Below are 17828 nucleotides of genomic sequence, written 5' to 3'. Positions count from 1 at the left end.
GGTTTTCATTCAACTCCAATAACTTAAATGCACAAATAAATAGTAATAGGTTGCATAAAATAATAGGAGTATGCACCGGGGCTTGCCTTATGTGACGTCTAAAAAGTCAGTAGATTTGATTCTTCCGAATCAACATTCGGGACTTCAGTTAATTCCATAATGTTGGCCTGGGCTTCAGAAATATCCCGTCTTGTTCCTGAATGAATCCGTATGTTCCGTCGACTAACGATATTATTTCTATATGCAATGCAGTAGTTGAAATTAGTGAAGTGCTTGAGTATAGCTTTCCTTCACTAAAAAGTTGTTTTTCAATAAAACTCAAGTCAAGAAAACAATCATTTCATTTCTATCTACTGGGCAGTCATTTATAGAGTAAAGGTAAACACAAATTAGTTCATAAGAGGAACAGGGGGTTTTCAAAACCTGTCTAAGTCATGCAAAACAAACATTCTTGCAAAAGCTAGTCAACATGGATCAAGCATTTTATATCAAAATATTTAAGAACCCATGTTATAAGCTAGTATTACTCCTACAAAATTTATACAGCCATACTCATAACATAATCAACACATGGTTTAAACATTCCAAGCAACACATTATTGGAGCATGGGATATAAATAAAACATGGATTTCTTAGCATTTTTAATAAAACACATAAAATAACAAGCAAAAGACAAGTATCAAGGCCTAAAATTTTACACTAACACTAGAATCATATTTTCTTGTTACCATAAAAATTTCAAAGCATGACATGACTCCAAGCATTAATTATTCAAAAGATAACAACAACTAGTCTTTAAAATACTATTAAATATAAATCTATTTTTGCAGCAAAAAGTTTTAACTAAATATGTCATATTATAATTCAAGAAGATAGAGATTTTAACAAGGATTCCAAAAAGTATTTACTTGCTATTTTAGGATTTTTCTACAAATTACTATGAATTTTCAAAGTTTACTGCAAAAAGAGTAAAAACAAAACCAATTATTTCAGATGGGTCCCTGGTTTTTGCACTAGGGTCCCTGGAACAAATCAGAGTATTGCATTCGGGTCCTTGGCCGGTCAAAAGTAGGGGAGGGACTCCGGCGGGGTCAGCCGACCGGATCCCGGCGGCTCAGGTCGCCGGCGGCGAGGGGCCCGTGGGGAATAAACAAGAGGAGCTCAAGGGCTACCTCATGGTTGCTTTGGTTGGGGTCGGGGTGGGCTGTAGCGGTGGGTCCGCGTGCTCCGACGGCCGGCAGCGGGTCTGCATCGAGGTGGTGGCTCACTGGCGACGGAAGGGTAGGATGGCTGGCTTGGGAGGATCAATGGAGACCAGGGATCACCTTTGGGGGCTCAAATTGGACAGAGGAAGTCCGGAGGTAGGGGCTCCACGGCGAGGTCAAGCTTTGGCGGCGGCAATGGTGGGCGGCGGCGGTGTTCTGGGCAAAAGGGAAGGGGTGACTCGGTTAGTGAGCCCGAGCATGTAGAAAGGAGTGCGGTTGAGCGCTTGGGCTCGGTGGAGAGGGGAGCGAGCGGGTTTGGGTGAGGGAAACAGGAAGGGGGCGGTGGTGGCCGGAGTAGGCTGCAGAAGAAGGATGCCGGCAATTGAGCTCGGCTGGGGCTATATATAGCCAGGAGGAGGGAGAAGATAGACGAGCAGAAGAGGAGATAAACTGAACCGAAGTTGTGGGAGGCTTCCAGCGGCGGCGTTGGCTCTCCAAGGGGCTGCCGGCGAGGTGGCACTGCGCAGCGGCGTGGCGTGCGCGGACGAAGCCAGCGGAGGCGGTTCGAGTGGCGGCGGGGAGGGGAACTCGACGCGTGGGGGCGGCGCGACCATCCTTGCGGCGAGACCGGTGGCGACGGGGTAGACCAGCGGCCAAAACGGCGGTGAGGGGTGGCGCCCCCTGTTTTCCAGTGGAGAAGAGGAAGAAGAAGACTGGCAGGGATGTTTCTGTGATTTCCAAAATTTCAGGGACTAAACTGAAAAGTAAAAATTTCTCGTTGATCTAGAGCTCAAATGAAAGAGTGTTCAATATGAAAGTTGCTCAGTTTTTCAAGACCTACAACTTTCATGTTGTGCAAATTTTCACTAGATCAAAGGATTTGAAAATATTTTGAAATCTGACAGTTCTTTTAAATACAAAATAACACAACTTAAGTTTTAAAATTTTGCAAGGGTAGCCCTCATCTTATATCTTTTCATGAGGGTGAAAGTGAAAAACAAATATGCATTTTAATCCCCTCAAAATTTTTGAAACTTTACCTTTTGCAAAAACTATTTTAAAAAGAATTTTTAACCTTTTCTAAAATTACAAAAATACCCTTGCTATAGAAATCATGTTTTAACTTTTAAACAAACAAAAAAACTATATTTTTAACTAAATGGTTTTAGCCCAAAAACCTGGGTTGTCACACCACCATCTGATGGTCATTTGAGTCAGAAGTATCTGAGTAGTCAACAAAATTGACCTTTTTCTGGAAGTTGTTTCTCTTCTGCTCATACGGCCTTGCCTCCCTTGTCATCCTGTTGGCCATTTGACTGATGCTGTAGAACTCCTGAGAAATATATTTCTCCATGATGTGTGGTAGGAGTCCTTGGAAGGCAACCTCTACAGGCTGCTGATCAGATAGAACGAAACTAAAGCACTGGTTCTTGACTTCTCTGAACCTCTGAATAAAGGCAGTGATCGATTCATCATTCCTTTGTCCTAGATTGGTCAAATCGGTCAGTTTCATCTCTTCTGTACCAGAGTAAAAGAATTGGTGGAATTGTTTCACTAGATCAGCCCAGTATATAATGGAGTTGGCTGGCAACGTCGTGAACCATGTAAAGGCCGATCCAGACAAGGACATAGAAAACAAACGCACTTTCAATGCATCATATTGAGCTGCTTCTCCACATTGTATGATGAATCTGTTGATGTGTTCAACTGTGGAGACTTCCCCCTGTCCAAAAAACTTGGTGAAGTCTGGAAGCTTGTACTTGTGGGGCAATGGCAATTGATCATAAGCAGTTGGATACAGAGTTCTGTACATCAAGTTCTGCTGCTTTGGCTTCAAACCAAACTGATCTCTCATCACCTCAGTAATCTTGGATGCCCAGTCAATATGTTGACCACCAGATGATGTTGCCTGTGGAGCTGGTGGAGTCAACGGCAAAGCTGCTGATGCTGGCTGGACGTTTGGTGCGGTCATCGGCTGAGTAGCCGATGCAGTCTGTGTAACTTGCTGAGGGGATTGATTAGATGGTGATTTATAGAGCGCCATCTCATTACCATGACTGTTTTGCGCTGTCTTCTGATTAGGCTGTTGCTGTGCTACCATAGGCACGTTCACATGATGCACAAAACCAGTCGCAAGATCCTGGAAAACCCATGTAACTCCATTGGCATGTGGAACTCTGTTTGCCAGGACTTCTGTAGGAGACTTGGGCTACAACATCATCGCCAGATTTTGTTGTTGAGGTGTCGAACATGGGGCCGACACGTTGCTTGGACTCGCTGGCGAAGGTACTGACGTAGGTGTAGCCGCTGATTGTGAAGCTGGTGCAGTATCTTGAGGCTGAGTCAGCTGTGCAGCCAATGCATTGACTTGCTGATTCATTGGCTGAGAAGCCGATGTGCTTGGTTGCCCCGTTGGAGATGGAATCATGAATTCTGGAGGCATACCAAGTCCAGTAGTTGGATCCCAACCAGCTGGTTATCCTGACATGAAACCTCCCTACGCGTATGTAGCCATCGGCGTAGAGTTGGTGTACATAGGAGGAATCTGAGTTGACGCTACAGTACTAATCGGCTATGTATCTATAACACTCTCATCTACATGAGCTTGAGGATGAATCTGTGAAGTGCCAATAGCCGATCCAATAGGAGAGAAGACCATCTGACTAGCCTGATGATAAGCCGGTCCCACAAAGCCAGGTGTTCCCTTATCTTGTAGCATCTTGAGCACAGCATTATGGACATTGTTGGCCATGATCGGAGCATGATTTACAAAAGCATGTCCAATCACCTAATTCATCTGATGTATCATCATGTCCTCCTTCTGTGACTCTTCATGTGGTACAAAAGTGGGAAAGTTGAATTTCTTGATTACCTATCCACTTCTGTTGGTGTTGAAGGACAAAAGGCACTGCTGCTCAAAATCATCTGTAATTGCTTCAAATTCTGCCTTGTGTTCTTCCCTCAGCTTCTCTTTATCGATCGGGATCTGGTTTTGTCCAGAAACCTCTGCCTTTTCTTTAGTTGACATCTTGATGTTTCCGGTCCCACCAGGCATGCCAAAAGATGTGTTGACGTGAGATGATCACACACCAAGCCCAGGAGCCCCGTACGCCAAGCCCAGACTGCACTTGATTTGAAACAAGGCGTGCCAGTCAATTTGACCTGTAAATTGACAAGGAAACAGCAAATAGTCAAATTCAAGAGTGTATCAGTTGGATTTCCGAATCACTCTTACGCTGGGTATCGGCAAGGCCCAGCCGATACAGAAAACAACAAAAGATCGGGTATGATGAGCGTGTAATAAAAGCGATCTACTACGGATCGGCAATGAGCTGCCGATGCCGATAAGCAACTAGACGGCTAGATCTAAAGACGACACGTGCCGGGTAACAATGTACAAACCCACAAATGTGTGGATCTGGACAAAGCTAAGCTTATGATTCAATCTAATCGGCTTGCAAGGTTACCGTGATAAACAAGGAGCTTACAGCCGATTAAACAGATCACTAAGCCGGGTAGTTTGTGAATTAATCTAAATGAGAAAACAGCGATGCGCCCAGAGATCAATGCTTAGATAAATTTGATAAATTTTGAATAGATCTGAACGAAGTGACAGTGATGCGCCCGGAAGCTAAAGCTCAGATTTACTCGATAAATGAAAACTTACCAGCAAACCAAGTCGCTCGAATGTGAGACGTCCTTGATCAGCTCAAAAGAACTCACCGAAAAGAAAAAAGGATGGCGAAGTCACCGGCGAGAAAGTAAATTACAAGTAGTAAGGTTTGTTTGTTTGGATCTGTATCAATCTTTACAATAGTCCGGGGGTTCATATTTGTACCCCATGCTAACACAATCCTTGCCGATTACAGCAAAGCACGATTCTATTCTAAGGAATAAAAACTACTTCTAAAAATAAAATAACTCTTGCCAAACCGAAGCAAAAATATCTGGTCAACTCCTTGACCGTGGCACACGATCATCCTCCCAAATCTACCGATCATACAACGCAGAACCCTTTCTCCTTCACAACACGCCTCCTTGACTTGTGCCAAAATCTGGTGTCAACAAATTCGAAATGACTCTCCAATAATTTAGTGTTGTCTTGGGCTTTAATAAAAGATGCAACCTAGACCCCAACACACTTGTTGAGTGTTATCAATATGACCGTAGCTCTTGGTGGAGTGAAATTTCTAATGAACCCGTGAGTAGCAAGAACAGCATAGTCTCCAATCATAATCCTACTCTGAGGTTTCTCGCCAAGTGGCTCGCCATGGTTGTGCACTCTCACACAGAACTTCGCCTCTGAAGCTTTCCTGAGCTGCAGTGTATGTACACTATGGCGAACAAGATTCGCTTTTCGCCCGTCCGGAGCATGCTTGCTCATTGGCAGAAAATGATTACGGGTAAAAGCCCCATCGACATAACCCCACTAGTCACTCGTGTGGCGAGGTATGTCAAAGCGATGGATGGCGCCGAAGTCACTTTCTTGCCCAAGACGGAGGCGTACAGATACGAGGTCGGTTTTGAGCATTTTGTGCAAGGGCACATGATGTGAGAAGGGCCAGAAAATTCTCTCTTTATGTGTTACCCCGTGTATGATAGGGAGATCGAGGTTCCATGCCCGAGACAGTTCTTCATCCCACATAAATCTACCATTTGCTAGCCCAAACATATCTGGCCTGTCAGTTAGCCATTCCGTGTACTGACATCCACTTTTGCCAGCTATACTCCCCCGCAATCACAAATCCCAAAAAAATCTTTCTACACACAAAAGCTTCCCAATCAAAACTCCAAAGAATTCAAGTTATATCAGCAAGGAAGAGTGGAGTTATCTTCTTTAAAAAAAGAAAAAAGGGGAAAAGAGAAAGAAAGAGAAGCTCACTCTCCATCCCAAGTTGCAAATTAAGGAGTTCAAATAAATAGGAGCCTATCCATTTCATTCCATCATACCCTCCAAATATTCCATGTTCCATGAGACCTGAATTTGGCTAAGTACCAACCCCAGCTTGGATCACCCTTCGGCTAAGCAATACAGGTAACCATGGTATGCAAACATCTTCCTACTCATAAACTCCACATATCAACTTTAGAGATAGGAAGAAGATGGTCAGATATCTCGACCATATGTGAGGATCATACACCTTGAGCGATTCGAGAGTACCATTGGGAAACTTGAACCTCTTTTGAAAAATTCTTATAAAAATCTGAGCTGGGAACCTGAACAAGTAGCAGGGAACATTCCGGTGATGGTTGTTCAGTCCAACAACCGCCCAAGACCGAGGGGTGAAAGACGAATACGCCCCATCTTCCATAACCTTAGGTATGAGCCAACTTTTCATAAGTACAGACGGGAAGAGTAATATGCTGCGCACAAGGTACCTGCAAGGGGGTAAACATTGACGCAACTTCTGATCCACCGAGCCTCAGTTTAAGCTTTACTCAAGGACGAGCAAAAGTTTAAGCTTGGGGGGTGTTGACGGCCATAAATTCACATTCTAGCCGTCAACTTCTCGGGAATAACATGAGCTTTACACTATGTTCCATTCATATTTTGTTTATTTCTAACGAGTTCCACGAGTTTTGGATGAGTTTTGATTTCAGGAGCAGGTGTACCAAAAATGGGCAAAATTGGGCGAAAACCCAGGCCGACCGGCCTGGCACTCTCAAGAACACGGCCCCGGCTTCGATCCAGTGGCAATGAGACACACTCATGAGGCTCTAAATCGAGGGTTGGGTCTCGGTTCAATTGGATGCACCGAAAGACATTGACATTGATTCAAAGATCCACAAGGCAGCACAAGATCAAAAGTAAATCAGTGATCCATCTCCTTGGAGAAAGCACAAATGAGGAGTGAAATGTCGGCAAAATAGAAGGCCGAGATGGGCCAGAGGGAGGCCGGCCGGCCTCCCCTAGGCCGGCCGGCCCAGCACATGCAAGCGTGGAACCAAAGCAACTGCCAACCGCCTCCAGGAGAAGATCAGAGCCGCTGTCCAAAAGTCGGTGGCCACATGGCGGGATCCCTAGGCCGGCCGGCCTAGGGGAGGCCGGCCGGCCCCACTTGGAAGCCCCTCGAGATGGGTCTTGGCGTGGAAGCTAAGCTCAACTGTCTTACCTGCTTACAACCGACGCCAACTGCAGTAACTGCCAGAACAGACCTTGGAAGGGCTATAAATAGAAGCACCATACATCACTTCAACACACACCATTGGAGCCCTTCTCTCTTCACTTGTACTTTCTAGAGTAGGTTAGTAGCTTGGGAGTTAGAGTCGAGTCGAGTTTGCTCGGGATTCCGGAGTCGTCGGAAGTCTGGTATAGCTCTTGTATCTTTCTTTTGACATTATCAATATAAGTTATCTTCTTTACTTTTCAGAGTTAGCTTTACTTTCCGCTGTCTTTTATTTACTCGAGTCTGAGTGTTGAGTTTGAGCGTGGAAGTTTTCCTTTAGCTTAGACTAAGTTATCTTCCTTAGTGATCGGGAACTTATCTTGCGGGTTTTCTCACCCAGACTAGAGTATCTCAAGTTAGTGCTCTAGGTTGAGGGGGATTTCTCTCGAAGGCCTCGAGAGAAATCCTAACACCGAGTGCAGATGTGGTGTCTAACCTTAGTGTTAGTTAGAAAGTGTGTTCCACCCCACGGAACCGTTATGGTAGTTGGTAGGTGGTGACAGCCCTATCTGTCCTTTGTAGTCCATCACGTTCGGGTGTTTTCATAGCAGTAGTGCAGGTTGCCGTTGGACTCCCCTCATCCCTTTCTGAAGTCCTTCCTCTTCCAGCCGCCGAAGTTGTAACACCCTAATTTAAATTTCAGCATTTATTAATAAATTTAATTGGCTTTATTTAAATTTCTAAGGTTTATTGTGTTTAGCCATGCATTTAATTTAATTTTGTTTCATAAGTAATTAAAATTTTATCATAGGTTTAAATTTTGTGTTGCATTCATGCTGGTGCATACTTTTATTTGAGTGTGGTTTGAATTCAAATTTATATTTGAATTCAATCTTTGTTTGAATTAGAAATAGAAGAGAGAGAAAATAGAAATAGAAAAGGAAAGAAAAACCAGCCCAAACCCCAACCGGACCCAATCCAATCCAGAAGCCAGCCCGTCATCTCCTTCCCCTATCCCACTCTTTTCCCGGGCCCGCTCTCCACAACCCAGCCGGCCCAAAACTCCCACGGCTCGTTCTCCCTCTCCCTCCCACGCTCGGCCCAGCAAGCCGCTCCCAGCAGCTTCCTCACCCCGCCTTGGCCCAGCCCGCTCCCACTCCCTCCCTTTCCCGCTCTCGGTCCGCTCGACCAGCCCAGCCGCGCGCACGGTCCGCCTCACCCTCTCCCCGTCACGCGCTCGGCCCACCTTTTCCCTGAAATGGCGCAGCTCGCCCCCTTCAGTCTGCGCGCCTCTCTCCGACCGACAGCCTGGGCCCACCTGTCAGCATCTTCCCCTTCCCCCGCTCCACCGGCCGCGTAACGCCTCCCGCGATCCCGGCCGTGGTTCTCGCCGACATTCCTTGGGTATGCCTGCCCCGAGATCCCCAGCCCCCTCTTTAAATGCACCGCACCCTCTCTGCGTCCGTGCCTAACCATATCCGCCGCCCAGAACCCTAGCGCCATTGCCCCCGCTCTGCTTCACCACCCCAAGCTCCCTGCTCCACCACACAGGAGCCCCGCCGCCGCGATTCGCCGCTATCGATGCCGCTCCGGCCGCGCCGCCCCGTCCCCCAGCACCGCCAGGTCCCACTGCGTCGAGCCACCGGGACCAGAAGCCCCAAGGCGCCCTCCTCCGGATCCCTCCACGACCGCCGCCCGCCTCCGCCGCCGGTCAACGACGTCGGCGCCCTGCTAGGCCTCCCTGCACGCCCGGACCCCCCTCGGTGAGCCTCAGTACCCCCTTCTCCTCCTTTTGAACTAGTTGCCATGACCAGTAGGTCCTTCCCGAGCCCCGAACACCGCGCTCCGGCGAGCTTCGCCACGGAAACCCGCCGCCGTCGCAGCACGCCTCGCCGCGGACCTCCCCGAGGCCCGCAAAGGCCCCAGGTGGACTACGCGTATCGAGTAATCCCCTCACGGCCCAAATCCCGCTTGATTCGACCCCGGGAAGACCGAGTTCGGTCTTCTCTGGCGCTGCGCCGCCGCGGGGGTACGCCGCCGGCGCCTTCCGCCGCCGTTAACCGCCCCTTTTCACTCGGACCGCCAGATCCGGAATCAACGGCCCGGATTAGATTGGCGTACCGCTTCGCTCCAGGCCGCTAGATCTGAGATCAACGGCCCATAATAGATCATACCGGTTCGGTCTGGCTCTTTTTCTAAAGAGGCCCTCGGTTTTTCCCTTTTCAACCCGCAGTCCTGTGCCTTTCAAAAGTAATTGCAGTTAAGCCCAAAATATTGCACGAACCCCCCTGAGTTTTCCAGAAATCAAACCCGCCGTCCACCCTTGGTAGTTTTACGCGTTAGACCCTGGAACTAATGGATAATTATGTTTTAGCCCTCGGTTTTAGCAGAAAAGTCCCTGGAACTTCAGTTTTCTTACAAATAAGCCCCTAGAACTTGTTTTTGGCCTAGAAAATGTGTTTTAGCTCCGTTTTTAGCGTTCTTTATATCCACGCGATCGTTGTAACGCGTAGAATAGTTTTAGCTTAGTTTGTCTTGCTGTTTTTATGTATTGATGTACTGTTTCATAGTTTTTGTTAGTGTTTGCTTGTATGCTTATTATGGTGCATTGTTTTGGCCATGTGTTCGTGAGTAGACGTTGATCCATCTGAGGAGCCCCAGTACCAGTACCAGGAGCAGCCGTCTTCGGAGCAGTTTGAGCAGCAGCCAGAGCAGTACGAGGAAGGCAAGTATAACATGAACAACCTATCACTTTTAAATACAATTTCATACTGCATTTAATACTGTATGCCTATAAGGACTTTCCTAGCCACTTTATATCCTTTATATATATCCTTGGGTTGCATTTTGGTTAGTTGTGCTAGGTTGCTGCGCCATAACATACTCTGGTCCTTTTTAATTAATTTGATTAATGGTTTACTCGAACTTAATTCTGAGAGTGGCCCTCTGTGCTTCGTGCTTGAGTGGCTCACGTCTCGTTAAAATATGGTTTTTGTAGAAACATGGTTTAGGGGGCCAGCACGGTGCTTAGTGCTTGGCTGGCCACTCTCCATAAGGACCGGTTCATAGAGCGACAACCTGGGACAACAGCGCTACCACAAGGCTAGAATGGGATAGACTTGGCGTAATAATTAGATCTTTTTGGTTTGGAGTAACTTACCTGCGGGGCAGGGGCGGTAAGCTTCTATGGCCCTCGTGCTGAGTGGCCTCGTCTGTGCTTCGTGTCTTGACGCCCACTAGACCTGCTCCATAGTCGCTGATCCACCCTCGCGGTTACTCCCTACCAACGAGATTCTTTGTAAAGGCCTCGTAGTGAGTCGCTAGTCATCTCACCTAAGGAAGTGTGATGAACAACTGGCGTAGCTCACGACTTGTGGGTAAAGATGTGCAACCTCTGCAGAGTGTAAAACTGGTATACTAGCCGTGCTCACGGTTATGAGCGGCCCAGATCCTCCTTTTGATTAGTGGGGTTGTCTCCTTCCGACGAAGGAGGTGCCTCTCGGGGTTACCTTGGTGGCTTGGTTTCTGTTTGGTTCTCAGTAATAGTATGAATAATTCTGATTAATTACTATGTAACTGGGTTAATGGTAATTCATCAACTCATAGTAAATAGTTTTAATAAAATTTGCCAACACTTAAAAGCTAATGCAGTTGAGTCAGCCAGCCTAGAGCCTCATAGTTTGTGTTATACTTGTTGAGTACAAGTTGTGTACTCACTCTTGCCTCTTCTCTACTTTTTCCTCTTGGCTACGCTACTGCTGCTCAGTTCCTGCCGACACGAGGGAGTTCGTCCAGCGCTACCAGGACTACGAGGACTTCTAGGCATTCGTCTCCCAGTCGACGTCCCTGTGGCGCCCTGCTTCAGCTTCGGAGAGCTTTTATCGTATTTTGTACTTCGCTTCCGCTGTATCAGACATTTTTGTCATTATTGTAATAAATAACATTCGTATTTCGATTTATTATGTCTTATTCGTGATATGTGCTGTGATATACTGTTCATTCTGTTGTATATACGTGTGACTTGATCCTGGCACGTATATGATTGCTCGGTTTATGTTCTTTTATAAACCGGGTGTTACAGAAGTAAGCTCTGCTTTCCCGAGAACTAGTTAAGTGTTTAGTCTGATCTAGAGAGGCTAGCTCGGTAGTTCAGAAGTGTATCAGGAGTCTTATCTCACTCGTTGTCCTCCCAGCTGCTACCTCTCTAAGGAATTGAATCTCCGTGTGTCACTCGGTCATTACCTGGCCATTTATCTCACTTACCTATCCGGCTTACCCCCGTCTAGTTAGTCGGACGATTAAGCTAGTACGATTATCATTCGATTTACGATACTCTTTATCATAGTGCTTCCCTGAGGAAAAATACGATACCATGGAATACTCCAAGGTGAAGTGCTACGGCGGTGATTCTGTGCGCTTGCAGAATATCTATTCTATCAGGCATAAGAAACGCCAACAGCCGCTCTGGAAGTAGTCAATGACGTTGTCATCGGCGATGTTGGGGATGGTGGCTCTTGTATCGAAGAAGCGCTTGACACAGGATCTAATCGATTCGCCTTGCTCCTGCTTGCACATCGACAAGACGTGTCGAGTAGCTACTCGATGTACCGAACCTTGGAAGTTGTCGATGAAGGCCTTCTTGAGATCATACCATGAGTGTATGGACTCGCGTGCCAAGCTCTCGAGCCACGTGAGGGGGCGGGCTCTAGGGCCATCGGGAAGTAGAGGACCTTCGTGTTGGTGTCTCCTCCTGCAACACTAACAGCGGTCGAGTATGAACGTAACCATTGAGCAGGGTCTTGCTTACCGTCGTACTTCTGGATGTTCATTGGCTTGAAGTCCTTTAGGTACTTGACGTTGTCGAAGACTCTGCTGAGGGCTAGGAAGCGATCAAAGTTGTCTGCAAGCTGCAATCTGCGTATTGCATTGATGATGTCCCGTGCGTCCAGTATGGAATCGGCTACTTCTTCGCTGTTGTGGGCGTGGTTGTTGTTGCGACTTGGTTGGGGCCCAGGAGCTTGATTTGCTGGTGGTTGGCCACCCCTGGGGCGATGGATGCTTGCAACTTCTTGATCCTCTTGATTTCTTTGATTTTGCTGCTCCAGCTATTGTTGATGATGATAGCCTCTAGGAGTACGGCTTGCTTGAGGTATGACTGTTGCGGTGGCCCTCGACCGAGTGCCATGAAGCGAGGACAACAGGTTTTATCTCTCGAGTTGTTCAACAGCATTTTTGGCAAGGTGTATGACACGTTCCATCTCCGGGTTTTGAGGCATATGCATGAGCCGTAGGGTTGCTTCTGTCATCGCGGCGATTGGGGTTCTGAAGACTGGATCTGCAATGTTGTTGAATTCGTTGTTGAGATTTCACGGGGGAAGGCGAGCTCGCTCGGCAGCTCGAACCCTGCATTCTCCTTTACATTGATTTCTTGCCCTGCGAGCTGTGCGAGTAGCTTCAACCTCATCTTGTGGAGCATCTTGGATCAAATTGTCTTCCAAAATCTGATCCAAAGCTTCGTTGGGATCATGCTGGCTAGGAGCACCTCCGGCTTGTTGGTTGATCACCGAAACCAGACGTTCGGGGGAGAAACTTTCCAGATCCGATTCGTAATCAGCTAGGACAGTTTCCCCGGAACCAGTTTCCCTCTCAGTTGCAAGAGGAGTACCGTGTTGAAACGGAAGATCATCAATGCTGGCAACTTCTCGAAGGTTATCTAGTAGTTCTACGAGTCTGTGACTTTGGCAGGACTTGAGTTGGATTTTTGCCAGCGCATTGGTGATGAAATCCAGGCTGTCTTGAGATGACTCGACTGAATCTGGATATACGTCGAAAATGGGTGCCTCCCGGCTAGCAGTGACTGAGTGGTTCTCAACGCAGAAAAAATGATCCAAGCTGTTTTCATAGATGAATCTGATTATTTGTTTGTAAGTAGATGATGCATTGCGCAACCCGAAGATAGGTTGAGCAAGAGGAGTCTCAATCTGAGTAGAGTTCACATCGAGATTGATCTAAGTCCGAGTGGAACTCGAGTTGTCTTCTATTCTCATCTCAATCTCCTTGGCGAGGTCGGGAAGCAACATGACGCTGTGATCGCTTGATCTGGCGAGCTTGCGGGAGCCTTCCGACGTGGTTGCCTTCAGCATGGTTGAATTGGTTAGGTGGCTGTCAAAGTCGCCCGAACCATCAGCGACGCAGACCCATGAGCCGAAGACGAAGATGGCGCCTTGAGGAGGCGCTGTAGTGCTGAAAGCAAAGATGGCCATCGAACTCGCCGATGAACTCGCCGAGTCCGCTACCTGGCGCGCCAGCTGTTGGTGTTTACCGCCAAGCCTGCTCAGGGATACCCTTAGCAGTAAGATTTGTAGATAGGGATCGACTGCTCTGGAACTCGATGATGCAAGGAACACAAAGATTTAGACAGGTTCGGCCCGCGAGTTGCGTAATACCCTACGTCCTGTGTGGTTGTTTGTATTGCCTTAGGTGTTGATTATTTTTTGAGGAGTCCCTGCCTGCCCTTATATATCTGGGGGGACAGGGTTACATGGAAAGTCCTAGCCGAGTATGGTTGGAGTCCTACTACACTACAATCGGTTAGTTTCCTTTGTACTGTAGCTAGTTCTACGCCTATTCGGGTAGTTACAAGAGAGATAAGGTATATCCATGAGCTATCCCTTACTCTAGAACATTCTATGCCTATAAACAGTCCCTCTACTCGGGTCTAACAGGCAAGCCTTGAGATTCCGCGGTACCCGCGCTCCAGCCGGCCATCAAGACCGGCATGACCCCATCATGCCAGCGCTGGCGCCCGCCGAAAGCTGAGAACGCGGACAGGCAGACGGGATGCCCCAGCCAGAGGTCATCAAACCAAGTCCAGCGGCTCCACGATTATTAAAATCGCAGAGCCACTCGGGGGCCTCTGACAGGGATGTAAACCCGGGACCCTGACGGGCCTGACTCGCATAAGTGTAGCCCAACAAGTCTCCTGGGCTGGACGCGGTGCGGCCCACCATCCAGCGTGGGCGGTTGCCTTCCTTCATAAGCCAACACGGCCGGGAGCCCGACCTCCCGCGACACGTGGAGGCTCCCCGACCTAGCGCCCCGGGTCAGAGCCGTACTGGACGACCCGGGCCGTGCGCTCCAAGATTGTCGCCCTGCACGACATGCGTGCCGGTCAAGCTAGGCCCCCATACAGGCTCCACGACGCCTGCTCCCCTTATCGCGCGGCGTGAACATAGGCTACAGGGCTCTTTGACAAGGGGACAATGCCTCCCATGCGGGCCCAGCGACACAACGGGAGAGAGCGTCCACGGACGTCGCCTCCCATGCCCTAATGATGGTCGCCCCTGCGCACTACTCCATTACGCCAGCGAGCGTGACCGGACGCTCCTGCCTGGCCTCGGTAAGGCCCCCCTCACCGGGCGCGCTGCCCTACAGGCAGGGGCTACACGAGGAGGACATGAGGTAGCCCTACGTATAAGTAGCGTAGGCACAGGCGGATAAGACCGGAGATGATCCCCGAGCGACCATCCGAGTGACCAGGCTATCCTGACTGGCCCAGGATGGGACAGCACTTGGACAACTCATTGCCCAAGAAAACCAACCAGACTCAAGCCTCCCCACTCCCGACTGACCGAGTGGGCCCCGACCACTGACAAGGACAAAGGACTCCCAGACGGAGCCAAGACATAGCGCTAGATATATGTAAATGGGGGCCCCACCTTGAACTATAAAAGGAAAAGCCCCCCGCGTAGGAAAAGGTTGGACTCCTGGAGGTTCGACACTGCTGGATACTGTTTGAAAGCTCCCCTCAGAACTTTGAGCACCCGGGCTTGAGAGCAATAGAACAAGAACACCACCCCCCATAATGAACGTAGGGTACATTCGGCCTGAACCAGTCTAAATCCTCGAGTCTTTGCGTGCTAGACCATATCCGATCAAGCGCACAACAAACGAGCAATCGAGTAGTTTTGTAGTCGCCCATTTCCCGCAGCGACACCATGGCTCTTAGATGTATCTGGAGAGGAAGGTAGCTCTGATTACCATGAAAGAATTCACAGCAACTTGGGCTGCCTATCTTGGCCTGCACACGGTTTCATGTTAATATATATATAGGGAACGACCCTAGAGATTACAAGAGTTTGATTACAACTTGTAGTACAAGATACTCAGTTTAAACCAGCTCCACCTATACAAGAACTATCATAGCAATATTGGTTAACCGAGTCCTTGTCACATACATTTGATGGATTCTTCTAACAGGGCCGGCCCGTGGGTCGTCACACACAGAGACATCTACCCCTTGTTTTATAGAGATACGGCACATGATTCAATAGACATATTTAAAAATTACAAATAAAATCAAGAAATCGGGAATGCAGGTCACGGTTCACAAATAACAAATTACAATGTCACAACTACTCACAAGCTCAGTAGCTCACAAGTCGCAAGATTACATAAATAAAAACAAGTCTCCAACTTGCAAATAGTACATAACTGGTAATAGCTAGCACAAGACAGTTCCTCGAGGCTTCTCATTCTGGATCAGATTCTTTATCATCAATACTTGCAGCTTCTTTTGTGCTAGCAGTAGATCTACAAAGAAAATAAAATCTGCTAGTAGGAATAGTAGGAAACATGTTCCCAATAGAAAAAAGAAACTATTAGTAGCCTTTAGCCTGTCCACACCGGTGTTCCTCTATTTCTCTCCTCTAAAAGGAATATTCTTGCCTCGTCATCAAGATTCTCTACTCTATCCCCATTTCTGTTGCACTCATTCATCCTCTATATCTCTCCACTATATCCCAGTCATCAATATTTTTTACTCAAATCTAATCTACCCACCCATTCTATGGTCACTGACGAGTGGGATCCACCCCATCCACTCCATCCCCAATGTCCACCTTTCTCCTCCCCTGCTTCTCCTCCGTTCGCGAGCGGCCCGGTCTCCCTCTCCTGTGTAGTCCTTCCCCGGCGGCCGAGCTCGCCGACTCCGCGGTCTAGCCCTGTGCGGCCAGGGCCCTCCACGGCCGGCGGCGCGCGGACACGGACGAGGACGCGGACGGCGGCGTGCGAACGCGGACACGGACGCGGACGGTGGCACGCGCTCGCTATGGCTCTGCTCCGCCGCCGCGCTTGCCGCGGAGGCCACGCGGCGGCGCACGGGGGGCCTCTCCCTTCCCTCTCCCGCACCGGGCCGCGACAGCGCGACGGCAGGGCCGCGACGGCGCGCATTGGCCGGGCCGCGGGAAGAATGCGGTGGCGCACGATGGCCGGGCATGCGGCGGCACGACGAGCCTCTCCCGCACCCCTCCCTCTCCCTTCTCTCTGCGACGGGCGGCAGGGGAGCGGCCGCGGCGCGGTGGCGCATGGTGGCCTGGCTGCGGGATCCGCGGTGGCCTGGCCGTGCGAGGTGGGTCGCGGCTCTGCCGAGCAAGGTGTTGGCATTCCCTAGCCTAACGAATTACTCCGCAAGTGCATAGAGACCGGTTGTAGCTTTCACCAGGTAGTATACTTGGGACATCGAATCCAAGGAACGGTAAAGCTTCGACCAGACTTTGAGATCTTCAACCGGACACAACTAGCGAGAAGAAGATAAGGGAAGAGGGCCTAACTCCAGATAACTTACTACTCTGACTAGCTAACGAGCTAACTATTGACTCGATCTGCTTCGGCGGCAGGAAAAGGAAGGACTTCAGAAAGGGATGAGGGGGGAGTCCAACGGCAACCTGCACTACTGCTATGAAAACACCTGAATGTGGTGGACTACAAAGGACGGATAGGGCTGTCACCGCCTACCAACTACCACAACGGTTCCGTGGGGTGGAACGCAACCTAAGGTAACTACCAAGCCTGGGCACCACGCCCACAGCTCTCGAGCTACTTGCTCCTACCGTGTACTTAGATAGAAAGCAACCTCAAATAAGCAGAACTTGCTACTTATGCAGACTCAGGATCCCGCAGATCAAAGTAAGTACTTAACAAGTAACTAAGACAGAAAGTAAAGCTAAGGAGAAACTGAAGTTGAGACAAGGAACTTACTCAAATAAATTCCTCCGAGGCGAATACAAAAATGGAGCAAGACCGAGAGAACTCGAGTCCACTCCTTTCAGCTCGGCTTTCACCAGAGCACTCACCTCACTCTCTTCCTACCCAACACAAGTGTACAAGAGACTCTCTTCTCTATGGAATGGTGTGTGTTACAAGAGGGGTGCGGTGCTATATTTATACTACTCTGAGGTCGGTACTGGACTGAGCATCAATTGCACGCAGGTAAGTTCGTTAAGCTTGTCTTCCATGCCAAGGGAGAGCAGCAGCGGCTGCCATGTGGGGCCGGCCGGCCTCCCCTAGGCCGGCCGGCCTGGGGATGTGGCCGCGTGGCCACCGCCTTTGCAGGGACGCTCTGGATCTCCTCCTTAGGTCGGTAGAGGTTGCGTGGCTTCAACGGTGACAGTTAGAGGCTGGCCGGCCTCTCCTAGGCCGACCGGCCTGGCTCTGGCTCGGCTCAGGCTCCTGTTG

Source organism: Panicum virgatum, chromosome 5N (assembly GCF_016808335.1).
Source record: "Panicum virgatum strain AP13 chromosome 5N, P.virgatum_v5, whole genome shotgun sequence".
NCBI lineage: Eukaryota > Viridiplantae > Streptophyta > Magnoliopsida > Poales > Poaceae > Panicum > Panicum virgatum.
Note: the sequence above shows the minus strand (reverse complement) of the source record.